A 16,186-nucleotide genomic window follows, 5' to 3' on the forward strand; every position below is an offset into this window, starting at 1 on the left:
TTGGAACAATGACAGAACATTTGACACAACAGTCAGTAGTTTGATTTCACAGCTTACTTCTTTTTTCTTCTTTCCTTCTTTCCTCCTACTTCAGGACCTGGTTCTCCTTTAAATTCAATAGGATGACCTTTAGACTGGTCACTCTTGAAGGACACACAGCTGGATGCAGGTCCAGGTCCAGGTCCAGGTCCAGGTCCAGAGGACTCTGATGTCTGATGGATTCTGGTAAACAGAGAGGAAGATCGCCAGGAAGGAAAAACCATGTAGCGGAGTTTCAGAGTGATTTAATGATGGAACATATTTGGAACAATGACAGAACATTTGACACAACAGTCAGTAGTTTGATTTCACAGCTTACTTCTTTTTTCTTCTTTCCTTCTTTCCTCCTACTTCAGGACCTGGTTCTCCTTTAAATTCAATAGGATGACCTTTAGACTGGTCACTCTTGAAGGACACACAGCTGGATGCAGGTCCAGGTCCAGGTCCAGAGGACTCTGATGTCTGATGGATTCTGGTAAACAGAGAGGAAGATCGCCAGGAAGGAAAAATCATGTAGCAGAGTTTCAGAGTGATTTAATGATGGAACATATTTGGAACAATGACAGAACATTTGACACAACAGTCAGTAGTTTGATTTCACAGCTTACTTCTTTTTTCTTCTTTCCTTCTTTCCTCCTACTTCAGGACCTGGTTCTCCTTTAAATTCGATAGGATGACCTTTAGACTGGTCACTCTTGAAGGACACACAGCTGGATGCAGGTCCAGGTCCAGGTCCAGAGGACTCTGATGTCTGATGGATTCTGGTAAACAGAGAGGAAGATCGCCAGGAAGGAAAAATCATGTAGCAGAGTTTCAGAGTGATTTAATGATGGAACATATTTGGAACAATGACAGAACATTTGACACAACAGTCAGTAGTTTGATTTCACAGCTTACTTCTTTTTTCTTCTTTCCTTCTTTCCTCCTACTTCAGGACCTGGTTCTCCTTTAAATTCGATAGGATGACCTTTAGACTGGTCACTCTTGAAGGACACACAGCTGGATGCAGGTCCAGGTCCAGGTCCAGGTGGATTCCTGTCAATAATGATGCAGCAGTGATGTGATGCTGAGCTCTGACATGCAGCAGAGTCTGGACAGTTAGAGATGGTGGTCTCACCTCTGAGCTTTGCTCTGGTTCTCCTGTTCCCCACACAGAGAGCTTTTAGAGGGAGGGACTCCCTCCTCTCTGTCCTCACACTCATCCATGATGCTCAACTCACAGCAGCTCACACACACTTTCTACCTTCACCTGCACAGGAAACAAACATCATTCATCCACTCAGATCCTCCTGGAGAAGATCAGCTGCTGCACTTCTACTATCAGTCCAGCAGATGGAGTCATGGAGCTGCAGAGACTCACCCACAAACCCAAAGTCAGAAAGACAAAACAACAAAGAAACATCAGCAGCTCATCAAACTGACTCAAGTCCATCAATAATCTCATAGAACTATTGACTTATTGCAGTCAATCAATAAGCTAATAATCATATTGATCCATGTTTAAACAGCAGTCATCCAAAGTTTGTGCTGAAATAAGAAGTGAACATGTAGAAACATGACAGAGCAGAAACAAACAGCAACATTACTGAAGTTAAAGCAGCAAACAAAGCAAACTTACACTTTATTCAAAGCGCTGAAGAAGAAGAAGAAAGTTTCCAGTCCACTCCTGGACGCTCAGACAGGTGATCTGTTTCCTGGAACCAGTCAGGACTCCACCTATGAGGAAGCAGCAGGCAGACTTTCACAATAAGAGCACATTTTACAGGCTGATTCCCATTCATTTCATGTGACCCATTATTTCAACATTCAACCTTTTTCATGGTAAAGACCAGCAAATGGACTGAGTCTAATTCAAACCTGACTGAAGGAGCAGCAGAGTCACAAACTGCAGCTTCTGATCAACACACTGCTTCCTCCAGCAGCCACAAACTGACTGTCCACCCACTTTCACTCTGATTTCTAACCACTGATTCAGGATGTGGAATGTTGGACAAGCAGATGGAATCAGTTCTGATAATATGAAGGAAAACTAAGGAGTCATTTAAAGTTTCATCTCTGAGCCTCAAACCTCCAGTCACAGCAGGTTTTATGTTTGAAAACTACATTGTATATGAGACAAAACTACAACAATTACCCAAACTGAGAGACAAAACTATTAAAATAAGACACAAATTTACAGAAACAGAGCTGAAAATGACAAAATTATTTGACATATAAAACACAAAGTGACAGTAAATAGTCAAATTACGATTCAAAACAACAACAAAAAAAGAGACAAACTGAGGCCAGAATTACAGAAAAAAGACAGAAAGTGATAGAAATTGAAAGAATTAAGACATAAAATGACATTAATACACAAAATTGTAAAATTGAGACAAATTAAGACAAAATTATAAAAATGAGACAAACTGAGAAAAAAAGACTGAAAATGACAAATCGAAAGAATTAGAAGATAAAACAACATGAAAGAGACATAGAATGGACAAATTTAAACAAAAAATGATAAAAATGAGACAAAAAAACAACATAAACGGGACACAAAACTACAAAAGTGAGACAAAGTATGACACACAATGGCAGAAATGAGACAAATTCAAACTCCAAACTGTAAAGATGACACACATTGTGATCCAAAGAATAAGAATAATTAGAATTATTACCTTTAAGGACTAAATATGATCGGATGGAGTTCATCTTTTCCTTTTAAGATCATAAGTATACCTTCAATTTTTCACAATATCCAGATATTGGAATTATAGAGTGAAAAATGGAAGAAATGTCCCAGATAAAGAGCATAAATCCTAAAAGCTGCTGGTGGTCGTATCAGCTCTGTAGATCCATGTCGTCTTTGTGCTGCTCTGGCTTTGATCACTAATGGAAGTCATGAGTGTGGATGGACATCCTTGATTTACAGAAAGATACGCTACACACAATGCTACTGTTCTTTGTGTGTTGTTGAAAAATTAAATGTTCAAAGCATTTCCATCCTACAACTGTTGAACTGAAGTTCTGCTGATAAGAACAACTCATGTTTAGAACTGCCTGACAAACACAAATGATATTTACTGTGGTGAAGATCATCAACGCTCCAAAGACATTGAAGGTGCTGCTGGAGGAGCTGTCAGCTGAACATGGTGACCTGTTACTGCTCACAGAAACCCCATGGATCAGCAGGGGAACAGGTTTGCAGCGTTTTTTGTCACTTTTGGCTGAGATGCAGTCCAATGGGGAAGACATGTGGCTGCTTGAGGACACTGAGTGGATTCTTGACCTTGATTTTTAAAGGACATCACTGGAAACTGAACCATTTGAACTGTGAGCTGCAAGGCAAAGGTAAGACTGTCTCTGTAAACACATTTACAGCTCAGATGAATATTTTCTCTTACAGAGAAAGAAGTGCAGCACTTTCCCTCCGTTCAGTCATCGTTGAATGACGATGCTTCTGACAAAGCAGTGGAAAAGTCCTCCAAGTCAGAACCAGACTGGGACCAGAGTTAGAGAACAGCTTTGGTGACTTTGATCAGCATCAGCCATGTGTGGAATTCCTTTCAAATCCTTTCATGCAGGCAGACATGTCATGCGTTGCTGAGCATCTAAGTCAGGCTGTCCAACATGCGGCCCGCGGCCCAAAACTGGCCTCCAGAGGGTCCAATCAGAGAAGACATGAACTGCAGACTGAAAATGAGTAAAACTATGAATTTAAAATCATTTCTAGACCAGGACAAGTTGTTCTGATCATAAAGTCAAATACTAGATTGCACAGGGTTCTTTTGTCGTTTTGTGTCTCATTTTTGTAACATTTTTCTTGTTTTTGTTGTTTTACTTTGGTCTGATTTTTGTTGTTCATTTCATGTTTTTGTTGTTTTGGTTTTTGCTTTTGTCATTTTTTGTCTCATTTTTGTCGCTTTGTAAAATTTTTGTCTCTTCTTGTTTCATTCGTGTCGCTTCTTTCATTTTTTGTCATTTCCTGTCTCATTTTCATCATATTGCATCTCATTTTTTAAATATTGTCTTGTTTGTTGGGTTTTTTGTCTGACTTTTGTCTCTGTTATGCTGTTTTGTGTTTCCTTTTTGTCTCGCTTCAGTTTTTTGTCTTATTTTTGTCATTTTGTGCTCTGCTTTATTCGTTGTTTTGTGAAACCTTTTTGTGCCGTTTCGTTTCTCACTTTCACTCATTTCTTCTCTTTTTGTTTTGTTTCATGTCGTTTGTCTCATTTTTGTCACGTTGCGTCTCATTGTCGTCTTGTTTTTCTCATATTTCGTCTAGTTTTTGTCTCTCTTTGTCTGACTTTTGTAGTTTTTATCATAAAGTAAATCCTCTCTGGTTCAGTTCCAGGTGACTAAATGTTGTGTTTCTTTGTAGACACTCTGTGATCTGGAAGTTGTCATATGGAAATGATAAACTGAGGCTGAATGCTGCTGACATTGAACTTATTTGAACTAAAATGAGTTTGATCCTGATCTCAGTGCTGTATTCAGCCTGGATGCTGGACAGGTGGAGATGAAAGTCCTAACGTTGTAGATGACCTCCAGCTCAAAGCCATCAGTCTGCACCAAACTTTTGCTGCGTTGTGGACACAGAAAAGTACAACGGTGTGTGCACAGTATGCACAGCAGCCTTTTTGCTTCAACTGATCTCTGAATGTGAACTTCATCAAGAACAAACATCTAAAGCCTCTCTCAGAGCTGCAGTGTCAGATTCTCCACCAGATCACAGTCCTTTGGTGAACAGAATGCAACGCCAGGCTTCCCACTAACACACATTTACACACAAAGTGTTGTCATTCTAAACACAAAAATAATTTGTTCTGATCTGATAAAAAGGCTACAGAGTTGGTGATTAGTACAAATGTGATAGGATTCATTTCAAAATGTGAAAGACTTGAGTTTTTTCTTACATCACTGATCATTTATGCAAACATGGACAGAGTTCATGAACTGTTCAAAAACGTTACAAAGGTGGTTTGTACAAATGAAGCCTGATTTGAAGATAAGACAGTTCATGATTTCCTAAAAATGTTAGAAGTGATCATTTACACAGAAATCTGAACTAAATGCTGCAAATATGCTCATTCATACAAAACTCCCAAGAAAGAGAATTAAAAAAAGATTCAGAGAGAGGACACCTGTGACTTTAAAATTTTAGAACAGATTAGCAAAAATAAATAATGTTACACAGTTATAGATATCTGTTTGCTACCATCGTTGTTACTCATTATTGTAAGGAATAAATGTGATCAGACAGTATCTTTACATATTATTTCTATTATTAAAAGGTGATGGTGTAACTTTGCTATTGAGGAAGTTTGTATCAAACTCGTTTCCCTTCGTACGACTCAGAACCCTTGAAGCAGCTCTCAGGTCCAAAAAGGTTGGCGAGTCCTGCTTTAAAGTGTCTTTTACTCTCCTTCACACGGAGAAAACAAGCTGTGACACCAGGACTCACCAGGTAAAACTCAACCAACCTGAGGAACAGATAGAGGCGTGACATCACTGTTGTCAGGGCAACCAAGCAGGAAACCTGATGGATCAGTTTGTGGTGAGTTAAAACAGAACTCTGTGAAAATGTGTGTTTGGGAACATTTTCCATTTCTTTCTAATTCTATAAATATGAAGCTTTTAGGAAGAATAAAGAAGAATGAATCCCAGAAGTGATGACTCCATTTCAACACTAAATGTCCTGAGAAGCTGTTTTACAGGAACTACAGTCAGAGAGGGAATCTACACTCTACATGTCACCTGAGGAATCCAAACCTTCTCTGGCTTCATCTTCTTCTTTGTCTGCTGCTGTGGACTTTAATCCACTTCTCATTTCAATAGTTTAGTGTTCTGCTCTCCTTTAGTCTCTTCTTAGATTTTATCACTTTATGACTTTTTCTGGCTCTTTGCTTTAAACCACTTCCTGTCGTTTTTCCACATTCATGAAAATGTCCTTTAGATGAGATGAATCCAATGAAACTTTGAAGAATTTCACTCATTCTTTCCCATTTCATTGCTTCATTGACTCCCATAATTCCACACAGTTTGGTAAATGTCACACTTTGAGTCTCTAGACCCACAACACCACTTTGTAAATTCTGTTTTTAAGGATCATTTCATGTCCTTACAACTGAGAACCTGCACAGTAAAACTTCCAGAGTCCATAAAACAGTCAAAGAGTTCATTTCCACACTAAGTCAGTGAACATATGGCCCCAGCCCACACACTGTTAAAGTTACACTGAAGATAGTTCACAGTTCATTTTCCTCTAAGGGCGAATATTGTATTTAGAGTAAAACTTGATGAACACGACCCTAAACTGAGCAGTGTTCATCAAGTTTTACTCTGTGTGACAAATAACACTCTGAGTATCATTTACTGTTAACACTGAGGGATTTTAGTGTTAGAATGAACTCCTCAAAGAGAGTTAAACCTGCTGAAACCTGAGACTCTAAAGTAGAAAAATGACACAAAATGAGAAATTAAAACACAAAATATTAAAAAATGAGGCAAATTGAGGTCACAACGACACAATAAAAGACAGAAATTGAAAGAATTAGCACACAAAATGACACAAGGGAGACATAGAATGGAAAAAAATTAGACAAATTAAGACACAAAATGACAAAAAAACAAACAGACACTGATTTCAGATCTATTAGCATCAGTTTGAGAACTCCTGCTGGTTGGAAACACCCCAACATGTCTGGAGATTTGGTTTTAGGGAAAAATATTTATTTAATGTTTTAATTGTGTCACAACAACGTTGTTTTTGAGTTAAAATATGACGAATGATTCAATCAGTTTTATGTTTTATAGATATATAAAAGATAAAAACCAGTTTAAAGCGTCTTTTACTCACATTCAGACAGAGAAAACAAGCTGCGACATGAAGACGGTAAAAGCAGAACTAACCTGATTAACAGGTAGGGCTGTGACATCACTGTTGTCAGGGCAACCAAGCAGGAAACAGATTTGTACTTGATCTGACAACAACACTTCACAGAGGGAACTAGCTGCCAAGCTGACACACAAACACAGGTTGAACTTGTTGGTCCATCTCTGTCCTCAGGTTCAGGTCCCCCTTTATGTCCTGATGTGGTCTGGAGTGCTCTCCTGTCCTCTCTGGTGTTATTCTGCTGCTGATCCTTTATTTTCTTCCTGCAGCTGGAATTGTGCTACTACAGATATGTATAAACTGACCAAAATATCAGATAAAACTACCACAGATATGAAAAAATGACCAAAATATGAGATAAAACTACCACAAATATGTATAAAATGACCAAAATATGAGATAAAACTACCACAAATATGAAAAAAATGACCAAAATATGAGATGAAACTACCACAGATATGAAAAAATGACCAAATTATGAGATAAATCTACCACAGATATGAAAAATGACCAAAATATGAGCTAAATCTACCACAGATATGAATAAAATGACCAAAATATGAGATAAAACTACCACAAATATGAATACAATGACCAACATATGAGATAAAACTACCACAAATACGTATAAAATGACCAAAATATGAGATAAAACTACCACAAATATGAATAAAATGACCAAAATATGAGATAAAACTACCACAAATATGAATAAAATGACCGAAATATGAGATAAAACTACCACAAATATGTATGAAATGAGCAAAATATGAGATAAAACTACCACAAATATGAATAAAATGACCAAAATATGAGATAAAACTACCACAAATATTGGTAATCTTGGTTGATTGGTTGATGATGTATCAGTATTGTTATTGATCATTGATGGTTGCAGGGACAGAGGTTTATGTGTGAGTCTCTGCTGCCTTCTAGTGGTGGATCAACAACATGACTTTTCCCAGATTGAATCCCAGAGAGTCCTGACTTGTTAGTTGGATCAGAGAGACTTCCAGTAAGATGGAGCTCTGAGCAGCAACGCTTTCCTGAAATCTTCAAACGCTCCCTCATAGTTTGTTTCATCTGAAGTTTAGTCTAAATAAATGAAGTGTAGGACTTTGAACATAAAGGAGACTCATTTTCTCTTCCTTTGTGGATGTTTGGATCACCACTACTCTGCAACAACGTCAAGTGAAGCAGCCGTCAACATGAACAGCAAAAGAAGCAGAGCCAGCTACAGCGGACAAGCTGCAAGCCTGGAAAACAATAAATCAGAGGAAGAAGAAGACAAAGAAGAGCCAGGAGACATTGGTACCAGGAAGAAAATACTAGAACAGGGCTGTTCAATTCATTTGGAACTGGGGCCAGTTCATGAAAGTGAGAAACAATAAGAGGCCGGACAATATGAGTCACCACGGTAAGAAGAAAAGAAATGATAAGAACATGCTGAAGAAATCAATAGATTGTGTTTTGTAACTGCTAACAATGCACACTGTGACACACTGACACATGTTGTGAAGCATGGAGATATGAGATCCCAGAATCAGCCACAAAGGGGAGACTCTGACAGAACAACAGCTAAATAAGGGAACATTGTGATATTATAACTGTGATTTAGGATCAGATTTTGCCATAACCTAATGAATGAGTGTGAACTAACCAGGTGTCTATTCTTACATTCTTTAATGTTGAAACAGTGTAGAAGTCAGAACAGCAGCTCACTGTGAAAGCTGATGTGTTTGATAGATTTGAGTAAAAAGAGGAACTTATGCTTTATGAAATGGGAATGCTTTTAAGAGTTTTGATTACTATTAAACTGAGATGTTTTAGAAAGACTTTTGATAACTGTTAAAATAAGAGGGTTTTAACTTTGTCATGAGTTAAGTGAACTAGGGTCAAGCGTTCACAGTAAAGGTCTCTAGACTCAAAATAGATTGGGTTTTTTTAATAAGTCTGTACACATTGTCCAAAAGATTGCACAATGGGATGCCAGCGACAGTTAGAGGCTGACATCCGCTTTTCCATTTCCTGATCAGGAGCCTGTGCTGAGTTGCAGACAGGAGAGATCAGGGGGGGCAAGATGGGCTGTCTGGACAGTCCAAAACAGATAGTTTCAGTTCCTTAAAAGTGGAGGTGATCATGCGGTCAGTGTATGGGGCAAGTGTGTGAGTTGGGAGGGGGTAAAGATACAGTAAACTATAAGTTACATCTGATCGAGATGCAAGTTGGGAGATTGTTGCGGGTATCTGCCTGGGTGCAATCCAGACATCAGTCTGAGCACAGGGGATGATTACCACGTAACTCGGACAGGGAATTCAACATGATCTGCAAAGGAATAACTGTTCTGATGGAATTATGGACCAAAGTACTGCGTTTCCTGCAGTGTTGGAGGATTACTGAACTGTGATCTGGAAATAATGCTGTCTGAAGGAACATTACTGAACTCTATTTTCCATGTGAGGAATACTGGACCAAACAACAAAAATGGATATATGCAGATCTAAATCTGGTCCGGACCCCCGTCCACTTCCCCCTGGGCCCCAGCGGGTCTCAAACACTTGTCGGGTCTCAGGTGAGCAGCCGGGTGTGGCCACACCGAGCTGCTCTCCCTCCAAATTATGTAATCTGGGTGAATATTACTTCTCTTTTATGAAAGCATAGTTCCACTAATGAGTCGTGTTAAACAATTGAAAGAATAGTGATGTTTGATTAACTGTCTGATGATTTATTGGCTATGCTTTTGCCCTGCTAAAACTATATTAATAAAGCATTATTCTGCAATTAAAGACAACAAATTGCAAGTGCTATTTTTATCCCTGAATGAATACTTATACATCTACACTGCAAAAAAGCTAACTTGTATTTTTTGGCCTAAAACAGTAATTTATGTTGGTAAAACTTAAAAATATAAATTATTGATATTTAAGATAATAATCTAGGTTAGCACAACAAAGCAAGACAGTTGCATGTTCCAAAATAATTTGGTGAGTTGTTAACACTTAAATCTTTACGTTGTGGTTCAATACAAGGGACAACAGTTCTGCCAACTCATTTTTCTTTGTTGTGAAATGAGGGAAAGTCAACTTTCCAAGTTGACATTTTTCACTTCAAGTCTTCTGGCTGTGTGCAGCTGCAAGGAGCTGGAGTGCTGCTGTCTCGGGCTGAAGTCTGCACAGGTAAGTTTTAAACAACATTTAATTTAGTATATTTTAACATTAAATCATACGGGAATTTTATTTTGAGTTGTGTTGTAATGGAGAAAGTGACCTACACATTTTCAACATTTAAACACAAGGCTTTTCAGTCCTTAGCAGTTAGCTGCTAACTGATGCTAACAAGGGAACAGCAGTTAAGCCAGTAACATTAGCTTGTTTGGGCAAATCCTATTCAAATATGACAGCATGTTATCTTCTGACTGGTTAGTATTGTGTTAATTCATGCTCAACTCAAAATTGTGGTCTCAACGTCAGCCGAAACTTTATCTCATCTTTCATAAATGTTGAAGATGTTATTAGACAGGGTAATAACAGTCATGCTCGGTTTCTGCTCCCAGACAGCAGCAGGTGAGCAGGCTGTTATGTTAGTGGGGACAGAGAGAACCGAGCTAGGGGCATGCTGCGGCTCAATCCACTGTGCAGTAAGTTAGACATAGGCAGACATAGGTGGGCATGTTAAAAAATATTCACTTCAGCAATGCTTTCCCTCAGGTATGTTTATGGGCACGTGTGTATGTGGGGTGCGTTCGCAGAGAGACGGCAGAAGGTTGGGGGCCCTGTGATTATCGAATAGTATTTTTGCTTGAAATGCACATCCTTACTTCTTAATGTTTAATGTTACGTCAGACTGAGTTAAATTTTTGATTGTGAGGTATGGGGTGGAAATAGTTTATATGTCAAGTTCATAATTAATTCTATTTGGGGAAAAAATGGTTATTTAATAATGTGGAGAGTTGCAGCTTATTCTGATTAAGACTAATGTCTTGCAATCCATGTGTTGGTCTTTTCCTGTCTGTTAACATCAGGACACTGACCCAGAAGTGTAGCAGACGAAGGGCCTCACTGTGGGTATCCTCACTGTGCTGGAGGATGATGACAGCAGGGCTCCTCAAAGTGTCGTGAGTGTTGCTTTTGTTGTGGAGGAAGAGATTGTCCTTCAAGATCTCCCTGACCTGCCAACTGCTTTTGCTTACCTCTTTGGACTGATCTATGCTTTAAACCTCAAGTACCCAAAGGATCTCAGGTACACATTTGAAACTGTTCAGAAGGTTTTCATGGAACTTGGTACAGCCCTCTCTGCAAGGGTCAGATCTCTCAAAAACAAACTCCTTCAGTGAATCCACAAATTCTGGATCTGGAGTTGTTGACCTCTAAAAGTTCCCTTCTATCCAGTCAACACCATGTTTTATGCTTTAGATCCATAGTTGTGTATCATATGGGTTCTGTATGCTCTTGTATAAATGACTCATGCTTGATATTTTGAGACCAGAAGTTATGGCATTTGGTAACCTTGTTAACAAATTTAGATTCATAGTTGTGTATCATACAGGTTCTGTATGGTCTTGTATACATGACTAGCGCTCGATATTTTGAGACCAGAAGTTATTGCACTTGGTATATTTAGATTCATACTTGTGTATCATATGGGTTCTGTATGGTCTTGTATAAATGACTTATGCTTGATATTTTGAGACCAGTAACCCTATGGTGCTCAGTGACCTTGTTAACAGATTTATTAGATTCATAGTTGTGTATTATACTGATTCTGTATGATCTTGTATACATGACTCGCGTTTGATCTTTTATTCAATCTCAAAGTTTAAAAGTAGACAGTGTAGCACAAGTAAACAGCTACTACTGGGGCAATTGGGTCTCATTAGTTCACATGTACTTGGCCCTGTTGGAAGAGATTTGATGCTGATAGTTTAAATAAAAAAAATGTTCTGAATGTATATGTTGCATCTGTAATTATTTATACATTTGATTATGCATTGTTGGTTCGAAATTACAAATTTGAACTACATTATAAACTAAACTTATTTAAAGCAGTGTACAAGTTTAAATTCCTCTTGAATTATTCTTTTATATACTGACTTAACCCAATTAAAGTGCATTCTGTGTAAGAACTTGCAGTAGAGTCATTACAATGTAAAAGTATAAGTAAGTACAATTTACAGGACAGTTAGTAGAAGTAAAGATGAAGTGTTATTACAATGTAAAATATTAAGTTAGAATTTAGAGTGAGTAATAAGTGAGTAGAGAGAGTAAGCACAAATCATAATAAAAAAGTTATTACAATGTAAAATTATAAGTGAGTCCAACTTAGGGGAAAGTTAGCTGAAGTAAGGATTAAAAGTTATTACAATGTAAAATTATAAGTTAGCAGAACTTACTGTTGAGTTGATAAAAATCAAAATTCAGAGTTGAGCAAACTCAGAAGCAAAACTTAAAATATTTAGTTTAATTGTCCAACTTAAAATTTTATTGAAGTTTGTTGCCTTGAAATTTTGAGTTGACCCAACTTTTCTTTTTTTGCAGTGTAGCTCTGGATGTAAAAAGCCAGATTATTGCGTGCATAACAATAGCAAAGGTTCTGAAAGGTTACCTAGTCATGGGGGCCAGGTTGGCCCAGTATAAACATATCCTAGAGGTTGTCTATATGTCCATAATCTCTGAATTAACCTAGCAACTTAACAAGTGCAAGATCTATGAGAGGAAAAGCTGCCGTTAACAGGTGTGTCTGGTGGTTAAATTTAACTTTACCGAAGTGGCTACTCGGTTAAATTAATTATCAGAGGAAGCAGGGATAGGCGTCTGGATGAAGGCAGTGAGACAGCTAGGCGAATTTTCCTCGTCAACCAGCTTAACAGTTCTGCAGCATCCCTCTGAGTAAGATCTCAGGGGGCAGTAGGACCGGACCCGAAGGATGGAGAGCTGGTCCGGTGATTCCCTGACAGCTGAATAAGTTAATTAGGGGGCCACTGGCCCTGAGGATCGACACACACACAGACCCAAGGCAATGGTACATTTACATTTTCTACAATGTTCAACATCAGAGCAGGTGAGCAATATCCAAGCCTCACTAACAGACAATTAGAGAAATGCAATGAAGTGGCAGAAAACATGCAGTGAACTGGACAGAAGTGGACCAGCACAACTGTACAGGTTGATATCCTTTATGTTTGAGATGACACTCATTGGAGCAACAGGCAGCATCACATTTATCAACAACAACAACAACAACAACATCAAAGTGCATAGTATGGTACAGAATAGAATTACAACAACATAGCAGAGCCTGCTATTTGATCAAGGCCATGGATTTCAAATTGCAGCACTCAGTTCAGGTGAGACTAATCGCTTGTTCACAATTTAATTCATTTAAGCAGCAAAGGACTTCCTAGTGCACCAACAAATACAAAAGCAAACTGCACATTATGCCTCTGAATAGAATTATAACAACATGCCAGATATTTGATCAAGGCAGAATGCTTCAAAGTAGATTTAACAACAATCACTTCATCCATTTGAAGACAGAAAAATCACTGTGACTCTCCCTAAGTTGGCCTCTCTACAATGTTAATGTTCAGCAGGAAGATAAACACCAGAATGTTCTCTTAGTTCACAGAAAAACACTTCAATGCGTTTCCTCTGCTAAGCCATCTAATGTCACTGTGAACGAGCGTCTCCAAAACGTCCAATGCAAGGGACTCCACTGTCCTCATAGCTGACATGTGGGATGTTAGAATTTACTTGATGGAATCCATGATGGTGTTTCAGGTTTTCTCATCTGCTACCACCTCCTCAATGGATGCTAGCAAACACTCCTTCACGGTCTCTGAGTCTGTAAATGGCTTTTCCTTTGTAGCTAATATCCAGGTGATCCGTAAAGATGCCGTCATTGCTCTCTCTTGATCCGTACAGGCGTGAAACCAAACGGATGTCTTTGCTCATAACAGGATGTAAGGTCTGATAACTTGGACCTCCGAGCAGCAGAGCCCGGTGGGAAAGTAGCATCAAAGCTAGTATGAGTTGTGGTAAAACGCCGTCTCAGATTGTATTCTTTACACACTGGCTGCAGATTAAACACACCAGATTCTTTTCCACAGCAATAAATGCGTATTTTCTGTCCATTTATTGTTGAAGTGCCTGTTCTCTGAGTCAACTATTTTCATCAATCTTTCCATGGTGCATTGTAGTGATGAGTTTTTCAAGCCTTTGTTGTAGTTTTCTGTAGGTTAGGAACACTGTTTAACTTTATAATGTGTGTGTGAGTTCATAAAGTGGATCCATGTAAACTAATCTGAGTCTGAATTGTTAGTTTATGTCACCATGATGTCACAAGGTCGGAATGAAATGCACTAAGAGATGGAATATGCAGTTTGATCACAGAAATAATCCTTCATAGAGTCCATGATCATGATGTTTGATCAATAAATCATGATATTTTTCATGTCCAGTCAGCTGTGCTACTTTTGTCAACTGTCAGCTAAGTTACCATTATGTTCATGAAAAATATGTTGAATTGTTCCCTAAAGCCTGAATAAAAACTTATAAACTTAGTGGCTGTGAAATATGGAGCTCAGTAGAATTTAATCAGAACATGATCAGAACTGCATTCTGGGAAATTAGAGCTTTTAATGCAATAAAAAGCTGCTTTTTCTTTATTATAATTAAAATGTAGGTCAGCAGACACAGATTGTTCCAAGAACAATGATTTGTTTAAATATCTGACATTTACTCAAAGTTCAAACTTTACAGTTTTTGACCAAATAATGAAATAAAAACATCTCAGTTTTGATCATAAATCTCTGAAATCAGTTGTTCCTGAAAACACAATATTTCAGGAATATTTCATGAGGAAAAATAATCCTGTGATGGATTTTCTTCCATCATTTCTGATGTAGAAATGATGTGGAAGCCACAGGTTGTGGTGTCTGCTCGATGTGGAGCTCCTCTCCACTAACCCTGGTCGCTCTGTTGGAGAGAAGAGGATCAGACAGCAGGGGGCGTAGTTGTGATGGAGGCTTTAACAGCTGCCAGCTGTTCCTGCATGTCCAACCTTCAACAGCAGCAAAAGAAACAGAATCCTTGTGTTTGTCTGTGTTAACATTCACTGTGGACTGTTCATAAAGTGGCTGAGATGAAGCAAACATACATGTCACACATGCTGGAACACGCTTCAAAACAGCAGCATTCTCCTTCCATTCATGGAGCAAAAACAAGCACTAAGCTCCACGTGCAGCTGCTAACCCTGAGGAAATGCCAGCATGTCCCAGTGCACAAACACAAAGCGAGCTGGGCTCATTTTAAAGACATGAAGGTTGAAGTGAAGCAGAGGTCCTGGCAGCCACACTTTGGACAAAATGCAGGAAAAGAAAAAGAAAAGGGAGAAAAGAAAAAGAAAAGGGAGAGAAACATGGAGCTCTGAGCAGCACAACTTTCTGACATCTACAAACGCTCCCTCAGAGCTGCTTTGACCCTCGTGTCGTCCTGAGGCTCAGATTGACCCGTTTAAAGTTTAAAATGTGGAGAAAAATAGAGATTTCACAGTGAAACTTATGATGTCCACATTTGAACATTTCTGGGGAATTTTTGAACATTTTTTGGTGGAAAAAGAAGAAATGTTTCTAAAGAACATTCACATAAAAATCAACCAAAATCCAGTAAATTCTCTGGATTTTGGTTGATTTTTATGTGAATGTTCTTAAAGAAAATATCAGAAGTTTTACTGATAAATATGGAATCACTTTAGATATTTTTAGGATTTTTTTGGAAGATTTTTACTATTTTTTTGAGAATATTTACAAGAATTTTCTTGCCAAATTTAGGGGATTTTGTTTTGTTTTTAAAATAAAACTTTGGAGGAATTATTGTAATTTTCTTCCTGAAGGTTTTACACATTTTCATGAATTTGTGGAATTTTTTTTGCTGAATTTTTGTATTTTTTCAGAGCAGGAAACAATATTTCTGGTGAATGAAGACAACAGGAGGGCTAAAGTCAGACGATGGCGTTGGTTCTTCTGGAAGTAAATGTGAATTTTTCCAACATAAAGTGAGAGAAAACTCAGTAGATTGTGGTCAAAGAATGTGTCAGAAAGCCAAAGAATGAGAAAGACAGTTGATGAATGATATGAATGACTGTTGTAAAATGAATGTGTTCTCTGATAGGAAGAAAGAAGAAGTGATTGGGTTCCAATCTAAAGGAGATGAATTGGATTGGAATAAAGCACCAGGTGCATTTCTAGCATCCAGAGCTAAATGGATGGAAGAT

The 16,186-nt window shown here is 38.2% G+C and overlaps 2 protein-coding genes across 22 annotated transcripts in view; both read left to right on the plus strand.

Annotated features, from left to right (window-relative positions):
• Positions 1 to 16,186, plus strand: part of LOC127531965 (zinc finger protein OZF-like) — a 320,874-nt gene that overhangs the window by 223,785 nt on the left and 80,903 nt on the right. The window lies entirely within an intron of this gene.
• LOC127530226 (NACHT, LRR and PYD domains-containing protein 3-like) overlaps positions 1 to 16,186 on the plus strand; it is a 499,749-nt gene that overhangs the window by 94,197 nt on the left and 389,366 nt on the right. The window lies entirely within an intron of this gene.

This window comes from Acanthochromis polyacanthus, chromosome 22 (genome assembly GCF_021347895.1).
Source record: "Acanthochromis polyacanthus isolate Apoly-LR-REF ecotype Palm Island chromosome 22, KAUST_Apoly_ChrSc, whole genome shotgun sequence".
Lineage (NCBI taxonomy): Eukaryota > Metazoa > Chordata > Actinopteri > Pomacentridae > Acanthochromis > Acanthochromis polyacanthus.